Raw genomic sequence first — 10732 nt, forward strand, 5'->3', positions numbered from 1 at the left:
ACAGTGTGCTGCATTGTGGTGACCACCAGTATATTATAGTAGTCCAGTACAGTAGGCCATTGCTGTATCTTGCAACTCCGTGTCAGACTCCGTTCTAGACAGTATCCTGATCAATGCTCAATATCTGCTGCATTGTTGTGTGACCAGTATATACTATATAGTAGTACAGTGCAGCATTTTGGTGACCAATAGTATATAGTAGTACAGTACAGTAGGCCATTGCTGTATCTTGCAGCTCCGTGTCACTTCAAGTATCCATATCTGTGCTGCATTGTTGTGAGCAGTATATAGTAGTAGAGTGCAGCATTTTGGTGACCGCCAGTATATAGTAGTACAGTACAGTAGGCCATTGCTGTATCTTGCAGCTACATGTCACTTCAAGTATCCATATCTGTGCTGCATTGTTGTGAGTAGTATAGTACAGTGCAGCATTTTGGTGACCACCAGTATACATAGTAGTACAGTACAGTAGGCCATTGCTGTATCTTGCAGCTCTGTGTCACTTCTAGTATCCATATCTTGCTGCATTGTTGTGAGCAGTATAGAGTAGTACAGTGCAGCATTTTGGTGACCACCAGTGTATAGTAGTACAGTACAGAAGGCCATTGCTATTGATATATTACTGGCATATATTTCCACACATTAAAAAATAGAGAACAAAAATGTGGAGGGTAAAATAGGTGAAAGATCAAGATCCACTTCCACCTAGTGCTGAAGCTGCTGCCACTAGTCATGGCAGAGATGATTCAATGCCATCAACATCATCTGCCAAGGCCGATGCCCAATGTCATAGTAGAGAGCATGTAATATCCAACAAACAAAAGTTCAGTAAAATGACCCATAAATCTAAATGAAAAGCGTCTGAGGAGAAGCGTAAACTTGCCAATATGCCATTTACGACACGGAGTTGCACGGAACGGCTGAGGCCCTGGCCTATGTTCATGGCTAGTGGTTCAGCTTCACATGAGGATGGAAGCACTCATCCTCCCGCTAGAAAAATGAAAAGAGTTAAGCTGGCAAAAGCACAGCAAAGAACTGTGTGTTCTTCTAAATCACAAATCCCCAAAGAGAGTCCAATTGTGTCGGTTGCGATGCCTGACCTTCCCAACACTGGACAGGAAGTGGTGGCTCCTTCCACCATTTGCACGCCCCCTGCAAGTGCTGGAAGGAGCACCTACAGTCCAGTTCCTGATAGTCAAATTGAAGATGTCACTGTTGAAGTACACCAGGATGAGGATATGGGTGTTGCTGGCGCTGAGGGGGAAATTGACCAGGAGGATTCTGATGGAGAGGTGGTTTGTTTAAGTCAGGCACCCGGAGAGACACCTGTTGTCCGTGGGATGAATATGGCCATTGACATGCCTGGTCAAAATACAAAAAAAATCACCTCTTCAGTGTGGAATTATTTTAACAGAAATGCGGACAACAGGTGTCAAGCCGTGTGTTGCCTTTGTCAAGCTGTAATAAATAGGGGTAAGCACGTTAACCACCTAGGAACATCCTCCCTTATACATCACCTGGAGCGCATTCATCAGAAGTCATTGACAAGTTCAAAAACTTTGGGTGACAGCGGAAGCAGTCCACTGACAACTAAATCCCTTCTTCCTCTTGCTCCCAGTGCAAACCACACCACCAACTCCCTCAGTGTCAATTTCCTCCTTAGACAGGAACGCCAATAGTCCTGCAGGTCATGTCACTGGCAAGTCTGACGAGTCCTCTCCTGACTGGGATTCCTCCGATGGATCCTTGAGTGTAACGCCTACTGCTGCTGGCGCTGCTGTTGCTGCTGCTGGGAGTCGATCGTCATCCCAGAGGGGAAGTCGGAAGGCCACTTGTACTACTTCTGGTAAGCAATTGACTGTCCAACAGTCCTTTGCGAGGAAGATGAAATATCACAGCAGTCATCCTGTTGCAAAGCGGATAACTCAGGCCTTGGCAGCTGTGTTGGTGTTAGATGTGCATCCGGTATCCGCCGTTAGTTCACAGGGACTTAGAGAATTTCTTGAGGTAGTGTGTCCCCGGTACCAAATGCCATCTAGGTTCCACTTCTCTAGGCAGGCGATACCGAGAATGTACACAGATGTCAGAAAGAGTCACCAGTTTCCTAAAAAATGCAGTTGAACCCAATGTCCACTTAACCACGGACATGTGGACAAGTGGAGCAGGGCAGACTCAGGACTATATGACTGGGACAGCCCACTGGGTAGATGTATTGCCTCATGCAGCAACAACAGCGGCGGCGGCACCAGTAGCAGCATCTCGCAAACAAAGAGGAAGGGGGGTGCAAATCCCCACCCCCAAATTCCCTTCCGCACACTGAAAATTACCTGTAACCATCCCTGAATCTATCTGGTAATAAAATTCAGAGAATTCGTCACAAATGTTTGCAAACACATGTTTAGCTGCTGGCCACTTCACGGCTTCTCTGATACAGCAGTCCTAACTACTTGATAGCAGTGCCCACATTGTGCCATGTAATTTGTCACAGTACGCCTCATAATAAAGGCCATTACTAAAACAGTTCCAGACTGAGAGCTAACTTACCAGGGAGCCACCCCCAGGATCTCCCATTGGCACTACAAGGAACAGCATGCCTTCCAAATGCTGCTCCCATTCAATGCCTCATGCACACAAGCAGACAAACAATTTGGAAGCTGCTCAATCATACCTGGAGATAATTATATATCAGGTGCTGGAAGGGGGAGGGGTCACAGACAAACAAACAAAGAGGAAGGGGGGTGCAAATCCCCACCCCCAAATTCCCTTCCGCACACTGAAAATTACCTGTAACCATCCCTGAATCTATCTGGTAATAAAATTCAGAGAATTCGTCACAAATGTTTGCAAACACATGTTTAGCTGCTGGCCACTTCACGGCTTCTCTGATACAGCAGTCCTAACTACTTGATAGCAGTGCCCACATTGGGCCATGTAATTTGTCACAGTACGCCTCATAATAAAGGCCATTACTAAAACAGTTCCAGACTGAGAGCTAACTTACCAGGGAGCCACCCCCAGGATCTCCCATTGGCACTACAAGGAACAGCATGCCTTCCAAATGCTGCTCCCATTCAATGCCTCATGCACACAAGCAGACAACCAATTTGGAAGCTGCTCAATCATACCTGAAGATAATTATATATCAGGTGCTGGAAGGGGGAGGGGTCACAGACAAACAAACAAAGAGGAAGGGGCGTGCAAATCCCCACCCCCAAATTCCCTTCCGCACACTGAAAATTACCTGTAACCATCCCTGAATCTATCTGGTAATAAAATTCAGAGAATTCGTCACAAATGTTTGCAAACACATGTTTAGCTGCTGGCCACTTCACGGCTTCTCTGATACAGCAGTCCTAATTATCTCCAGGTATGATTGAGCAGCTTCCAAATTGTTTGTCTGCTTGTGTGCATGAGGCATTGAATGGGAGCAGCATTTGGAAGGCATGCTGTTCCTTGTAGTGCCAATGGGAGATCCTGGGGGTGGCTCCCTGGTAAGTTAGCTCTCAGTCTGGAACTGTTTTAGTAATGGCCTTTATTATGAGGCGTACTGTGACAAATTACATGGCCCAATGTGGGCACTGCTATCAAGTAGTTAGGACTGCTGTATCAGAGAAGCCGTGAAGTGGCCAGCAGCTAAACATGTGTTTGCAAACATTTGTGACGAATTCTCTGAATTTTATTACCAGATAGATTCAGGGATGGTTACAGGTAATTTTCAGTGTGCGGAAGGGAATTTGGGGGTGGGGATTTGCACCCCCCTTCCTTTTTGTTTGCTTGTCTGTGACCCCTCCCCCTTCCAGCACCTGATATATAATTATCCCCAAGCATCTCGCAAACGCCAACTCATTGCTAGGCAGGCTACACTTTGTATCACCGCTTTCCATAAGAGGCACACAGCTGACAACCTCTTACGGAAACTGAGGAACATCATCGCAGATTGGCTTACCTCAATTGGACTCTCACAACCAATATTGTGCGTGCATTACATGTGGGCAAATTCCAGCACATCCCATGTTTTGCACATACAATGAATTTGGTGGTGCAATTTTTTTTAAGTAGTGACAGGGGCGTACAAGAGATGCTGTCGGTGGACCAAAGAATTACGGGCCACTTTCGGCATTCAGCCACCGCGTGCCGAAGACTGGAGCACCAGCAAACACTCCTGAACCTGCCCCGCCATCAGCTGAAGCAAGAGGTGGTAACGAGGTGGAATTCAACCCTCTATATGCTTCAGAGGATGGAGGAGCAGCAAAAGGCCATTCAAGCCTATACATCTGCCTACGATATAGGCAAAGGAGGGGGAATGCTCTTGACTCAAGCGCAGTGGAGAATGATTTCAAAGTTGTGCAAGGTTCTGCAACCCTTTGAACTTGCCACACGTGAAGTCATTTCAGACACTGCCAGCCTGAGTCAGGTCATTCCCCTCATCAGGCTTTTGCAGAAGCAGCTGGAGATATTGAAGGAGGAGCTAAAATGGAGCAATTTCGCTAGGCATGTGGGACTTGTGGATGGAGCCCTTAATTCGCTTAACCAGGATTCACGGGTGAACAATCTGTTGAAATCAGAGCACTACATTTTGGCCACCGTGCTCGATCCTAGGTTTAAAGCCTACGTTGTATCTCTCTTTCCGGCAGACACAAGTCTGCAGATGTTCAAAGACCTGCTGGTGAGACACTTGTCAAGTCAAGCGGCCAACAGCTCCTCCTTCATTTTCTCCCGCCACTGGAGCTGCCAGGAAAAGGATCAGATTTCCAAAACCACCCGCTGGCGGTGATGCAGGGCAGTCAGGAGCGAAAACTGACATCTGGTCCGGACTGAAGGACCTGCCAACGATTACTGACATGTCATCTACTGCCACTGCATATGATTCTGTCACCATTGAAAGAATGGTGGAGGATTATATGAGTGACAGCATCCAAGTAGGCAAATCAGACAGTCCGTACGTATACTGGCAGGAAAAAGAGGCAATTTGGAGGCCCTTGCACAAACTGGCTTTATTTTACCTAAGTTGCCCCCCCTCCAGTGTGTACTCCGAAAGAGTGTTTAGAGCAGCCGGTCCCCTTGTCAGCGATCGGCGTACGAGGTTACTTCCACAAAATGTGGAGAAGATGATGTTCATCAAAATGAATTATAATCAATTCCTCCGTGGAGACATTTACCAGCAATTGCCTCCAGAAAGTACACAGGGACCTGTGATGGTGGATTCCAGTGGGGACGAATTAATACTCTCTGAGGGGGATGTACACAGTGAAAGGGGTGAGGAATTGGAGGATGATGATGAGGTCGACATCTTGCCTCCGTAGAGCCAGTTTGAGCAAGGAGAGATTGATTGCTTCTTTTTTTGGTGGGGGCCCAAACCAACCAGTCATTTCAGCCACAGTCGTGTGGCAGACCCTGTGGCTGAAATGATGGGTTCGTTAAAGTGTGCATGTCCTGTTTATACAACATAAGGGTGTGTGGAAGGGCCCAAGGACAATTCCATCTTGCACCATTTTTTTTTTTTTTTATCTTTGCATCATGTGCTCTTTGGGGACAATTTTTTTAAGTGCCATCCTGTCTGACACTGCAGTGCCACTCCTAGATGGGCCAGGTGTTTGTGCCGCCCACTTGGGGCGCTTAACTTAGTCATCCAGCGACCTCGGTGCAAATTTTAGGACTAATAATAATATTGTGAGGTGTTCAGAATAGACTGGAAATGAGTGGAAATTATGGTTATTGAGGTTAATAATACTATAGGATCAAAATTACCCCCAAATTCTATGATTTAAGCAAAACACACCCGAATCCGACAAAAATTTTTAGGGGAGGTTTTGCCAAAACGCGTCCGAATCCAAAACACGGCCGCGGAACCGAATCCCAAACCAAAACACAAAACCCGAAAAATTTCCGGTGCACATCTCTAATTCAGATCAGTGTGGACAGTTGCTGGAGGAACTTGAGAGCATTCTAGACAATTTTGACGCAGGATAAGACTGAGCAAAGTTAGGAGGAAGAAGATAGCCATTAGGCAGGGTGGTGTACAAACCACTAATAATTATCAGTCAGCAATGTCTCCTATAGTCATTAGGTTGCTAAGATGATTAATGGTGAGGTGCCTGAGACACACAGTTATGTTTAGGGTGAACCACATGCAGGACAGTCATGTACCCTTAGAAAAAAAATAGTATTTTAAGCACCTCCATGGCCACACTGCATCCCAGTACACAGCGGTGTGTGATGAGCTGAGGAAAAGAGCTGCACCTGCTACTGCTAGGTAAGGCTCCCGTGGCCTGGGCCCCTATTGGACCTAGGCCTGGGTAATTTGTACCCTCCCCCCCCCCCCCCCCTTCTCTCGGCACCACTGAGCACATGTGGGGTGAGTGCAGAGCGATAGCTGACTACCATAGCAGTAGTGGGGAATGTTTAGAGCAGCAGCACCACAATCCGCACAAATAAGCCTATTATGCCCCTTCCACTTTAGTAGAAAGAACATAGACTACCTATAGATCTGAGTGGGAGAGATTGAAGCTTTAAGGCTTTAGGAACTGTCATTTGAGTGTAAGTACCTCCTTAAGTTGCTTTGCTGGGTAAGATCAGTGGAAGTTGAGGAGCTACAGCCAGTGTCTGTTGAATGCTGGGCGGCATTTCCTTTTTCTCCAAACTGCAGAGAGTGGCAGAACCAACCAAGGATTTTATTATATGTGAAATAATCATGGCTTACCTTGGAAGTGAAGGGGCCTACACACTAGCAATACTATCTAACGATATGCACTTTATAGTCTATATCAGTGCTTCTCAAACTCGGTCCTCAGGACCCCACACAGTGCATGTTTTGCAGGTCACCCAGCAGGTGCACAGGTGTATTAATTACTCACTGACACATTTTAAAAGGTCTACAGGTGGAGCTAATTATTTCACTTGTGATTCTGTGAGGAGACCTGCAAAACATGCACTGTGTGGGGTCCTGAGGACCGAGTTTGAAAACCTGTGGTCTATATCATTAGAAAAACTAGTGTGTATCATTCCGTGTGTATAGAACCGATGATGAACGATATGCGCTCCTGCAGAAAGACAGAAATGAGAGATTGAGGGAGTTGGTGCACATACTGTAGCTCAAATGATCTGTATGCATGAAGGGGAGGCAACATTGCATGCAATAGCATTTTCTATGGCATTCAGCTGGTCAGTGAGCTAGTGGCAGATTCCAGCAGGTCTGTGGGTACACTGTAGGTATAAGTGATGATGTAATGTTAGGTGACATAGTTCTGTGCAAGGCTCAAAAGTTAGACAGACCAGCTAGTGCAGATGAGGAGTCACCCATATCCAGTAGGTAGCTGGTAATGGCGGTACTATTGTACATAAGATGAAGGTCAAAAAAATTGTTCAAGCTGTAGTATATGATGGGGCTAAATTTAGGACACATTCTATCCAGAAAGGGACAGCTATAAATCAGAGTTGGGTGACGCTCAGCTGAGGGTATCAAGCACTTAGGGGAGGGGGGTTTATAATTACAAGGCATACATCAGGCTGACAAGGGGACACTTGGACATTGTATTGCCAGTAGCTAAGTGATATTCTTACCTTTGGCAAACCTTATGCCATCCTATACAAATGCCCCCACTCATATGTGAGTGCAGTGTGCACCTAAAAATGTACTTCTCCACCAACATACAACATGAATGCACGTAATGGTTCTCATTAAAAGCACATGAAGTCATCACTGAACTGCTGCAAGTTTCTTTTTGCATACTTTATGCATACAGGGTGATTTAAAAGTCCCAGTACACCCTTTTGTTTCAAAAACTGTGCAGAAAATGGGAAAACTGAATACTCCAGTAAGGTATGGGTGAGGTGGGCTATCTTTTAGGGTATGTACCGAACATGGGCGCCATCTTGAAATCGTCCATCTTGAATCTAAGTCAGTTTTTTCAAATGGAAAGGGGGTCGCGTAACATGTCAGACAACATCAGAATTTGCTGAAAAGTTTATTGCTATAAACAGATTTGAAATAGCAGTTATGGCTCAAAAGTTACAACACTTTTTTTTTTAAGAGAACCATATCAAACAAATGAAACAAAAAGATTAAATGTGCTCATTTTTTATTGAGGAAAATGATCCAATATCACATATCTGTGAGTGGCAAAGGTATGTGAACTTTAAGCTTAGGTATACGCTATACAATTATCTGGCAGATAATCTTCCAGATTTAGCTGGTTGGAATGAAAATCTGGTAATGGATGAGAGCAAATGGCAATTGCCCATTTGCTCCCAAAAACTGCAAAATGGCCAAAAACAGTCGTTCATCCAAGTTGGTTAAATCTGTGTTTAACCAATTGAATGAACAACAGGTTTTGTTAGTTTCCAGTGTTTGGGAGCAAATGGTCGATTGTTATTTGCTCTAATCCATTATCAGATTTTCAATCCAACCAGCTAGATCTGGCAGATTGTCTACCAGATAATTGTATAGTGTGTACCTAGCTTTAGGTTTAGCAGATATTTTGAAGGTGAAATTAGAATCAGCTATTTTCAATCTATGGGATTACACTCGGGTCTGAGTGGACAACCTGTCTTTTTAAAAGAACAGGGATCTATCAAAGTCTGATATTCACAACACGATTGTGGTAGTGTATCATGTCATGAACAAAGGAGATTTCTGAGTTTCTCAGAAGAAGAGTTGCTGTTGCACATCAGGCTGGAAAAGGTTACAAAACCATCTCTAAAGAGTTTGGACTCCAGCAATCAACAGTCAAACATATTATGTACAAATGGAGGGAATTCCAGACCATTCTTACCCTCCCCAGGAGTGGTCGATCAACAAAGATCACACCAAGAGCAAAGCATCTAAAAGTTTGCAAGGTCACAAAGAAACCCAAGGTAACCTCTAAGCAACTAAAGGCCTTTCTCACATTAGCTAATGTTAATGTTTATGAGTCCACCCTCAGGAGGACACTGAAAGACAATGGTATGCATGGCAGGATTGCAAGAAGAAAGCAGTTACTCTCCAAAAAGAACATTGCTGCCTGTCTGCAGTTTGCTAAAGATCACCTGGACAAGTCAAAAGGCTATTGGAACAAGGGGGGTAATTCCGAGTTGATCGCAGCATCAAATTTGTTAGCAGTTGGGCAAAACCATTTGCAATGCAGGTGTGGCAGATATAACATTTGCAGGGAGAGTTAGATTTGGGTGGGGTGTGTTCAAGCTGAAATCTAAATTGCAGTGTAAAAATAAAGCAGCCAGTATTTACCCTGCACAGAAACAAAATAACCCACCCAAATTTAACTCTCTCTGAAAATGTTATATCTGCCCCCCCCCCCCCCCCCCCTACAGTGCACATGGTTTTACCCAACTGCTAACAAATTTGATGCTGCAATCAACTCGGAATTACCCCCAATGTTTTGTGGACAGATGAGTTCAAAATAGAGCTTTTTGGTTTAAATGAGAAGCATTCTATTTGGCGAAAGGAGAACACCACATTCCAATATAAAGACCTCCTACCATATGTGAAACACTGTGGTGTTGGTGGCTTCATGGTTTGGGCCTGTTTTGCTGCATCTGGCACAGCTCGACTTGCCATCATTGATTAGACAATGAATTCTGAATGATACCAGAATATTCTAAAGGAAAATGTCAGGACATATGTCCATGAGCTGCATCCCAAGAGAACATGGGTCATACGCAAAGACAATGACCCGAAGCACACAAGTCATTCGGCCAAAGACTGATTAAAAAAGAATAAATGTAAAGTTTTGGAATGGGCAAGTCAAAGTCCTGACCTTAATCCAATCAATATGTTGTGGAATGACTTTAATAGAGCAGTTCATGGGAGGAAACCCACCAACTTAACAGAGTTAAAGCTGTTTTGTACGGAGGAATGGGGTAAAATTCCACCAAGCCGATATTCAGGACTAATCAACAAGTACCGGAAATGTTTACATTCAGTTATTAGTGCACAAGGGGGTCATACCAGATACTGAAAGCAAAGGTTCACATACTTTGCCACTCACAGATAGGTGATATTGGATAATTTTCCTCAATAAAAAAATGTATGCCTATTTTTTTTTCTCTCAGTTGTTTTATTTGATTCTCTTTATCTACTTTTAGGACTTTGAAGCACCACTGTATGCTTGCCCTATTTGGACTATGGATGCCCATCAAAAACTTAACTATTGATGGGTCACCATTGATGGTGCCATAAGTGCTTAACATCAATGGTATGAACCCATCAATGGTTTCACCCATCGATGGACATCCCTGGTCTATGACATCCAGGACTAAGGGCTAATCAGGGCTTCATGGCATGTGGCAAGCTGGGCAGCAGGCTAATCACAAAAAGGGGTGAGACTTTGCGCGTTGCATCAGGGTATAGGGCTAAGCTCTGTGTTTCAGCTCTGAGGGATATGTAAAAAAACAAAACATTGCTGAGCTATTGGCCATCGATGGAGAACCATTGGATGTCTGCCATTAATGGCAAACTATCAACCGTCGGTGGCAAACCATTGATGGACATCCCTAATTTTGGAGGTGAGCAAGTTAGTGCAAAGGGGGGGGGGGGGATCAGCCCTGATGTAAGACACCAAAGGAAGACCAAAATGCCATGGCCATTTTATGTAATCTTATGAAAATGGCAAGCATATAATATATAAGGGCTAAAGACTGCTGGCCCTTGTATTTTTATTACAGGCAGTAAGAGATTTTAACTCTCAATCCCACTCCCGCCTGTCCTAAAAAAAAAAAAAAAAAAAAAAAAAGGAAA

Source organism: Pseudophryne corroboree, chromosome 6 (assembly GCF_028390025.1).
Source record: "Pseudophryne corroboree isolate aPseCor3 chromosome 6, aPseCor3.hap2, whole genome shotgun sequence".
In the NCBI taxonomy this organism is placed as follows: Eukaryota; Metazoa; Chordata; class Amphibia; order Anura; family Myobatrachidae; genus Pseudophryne; species Pseudophryne corroboree.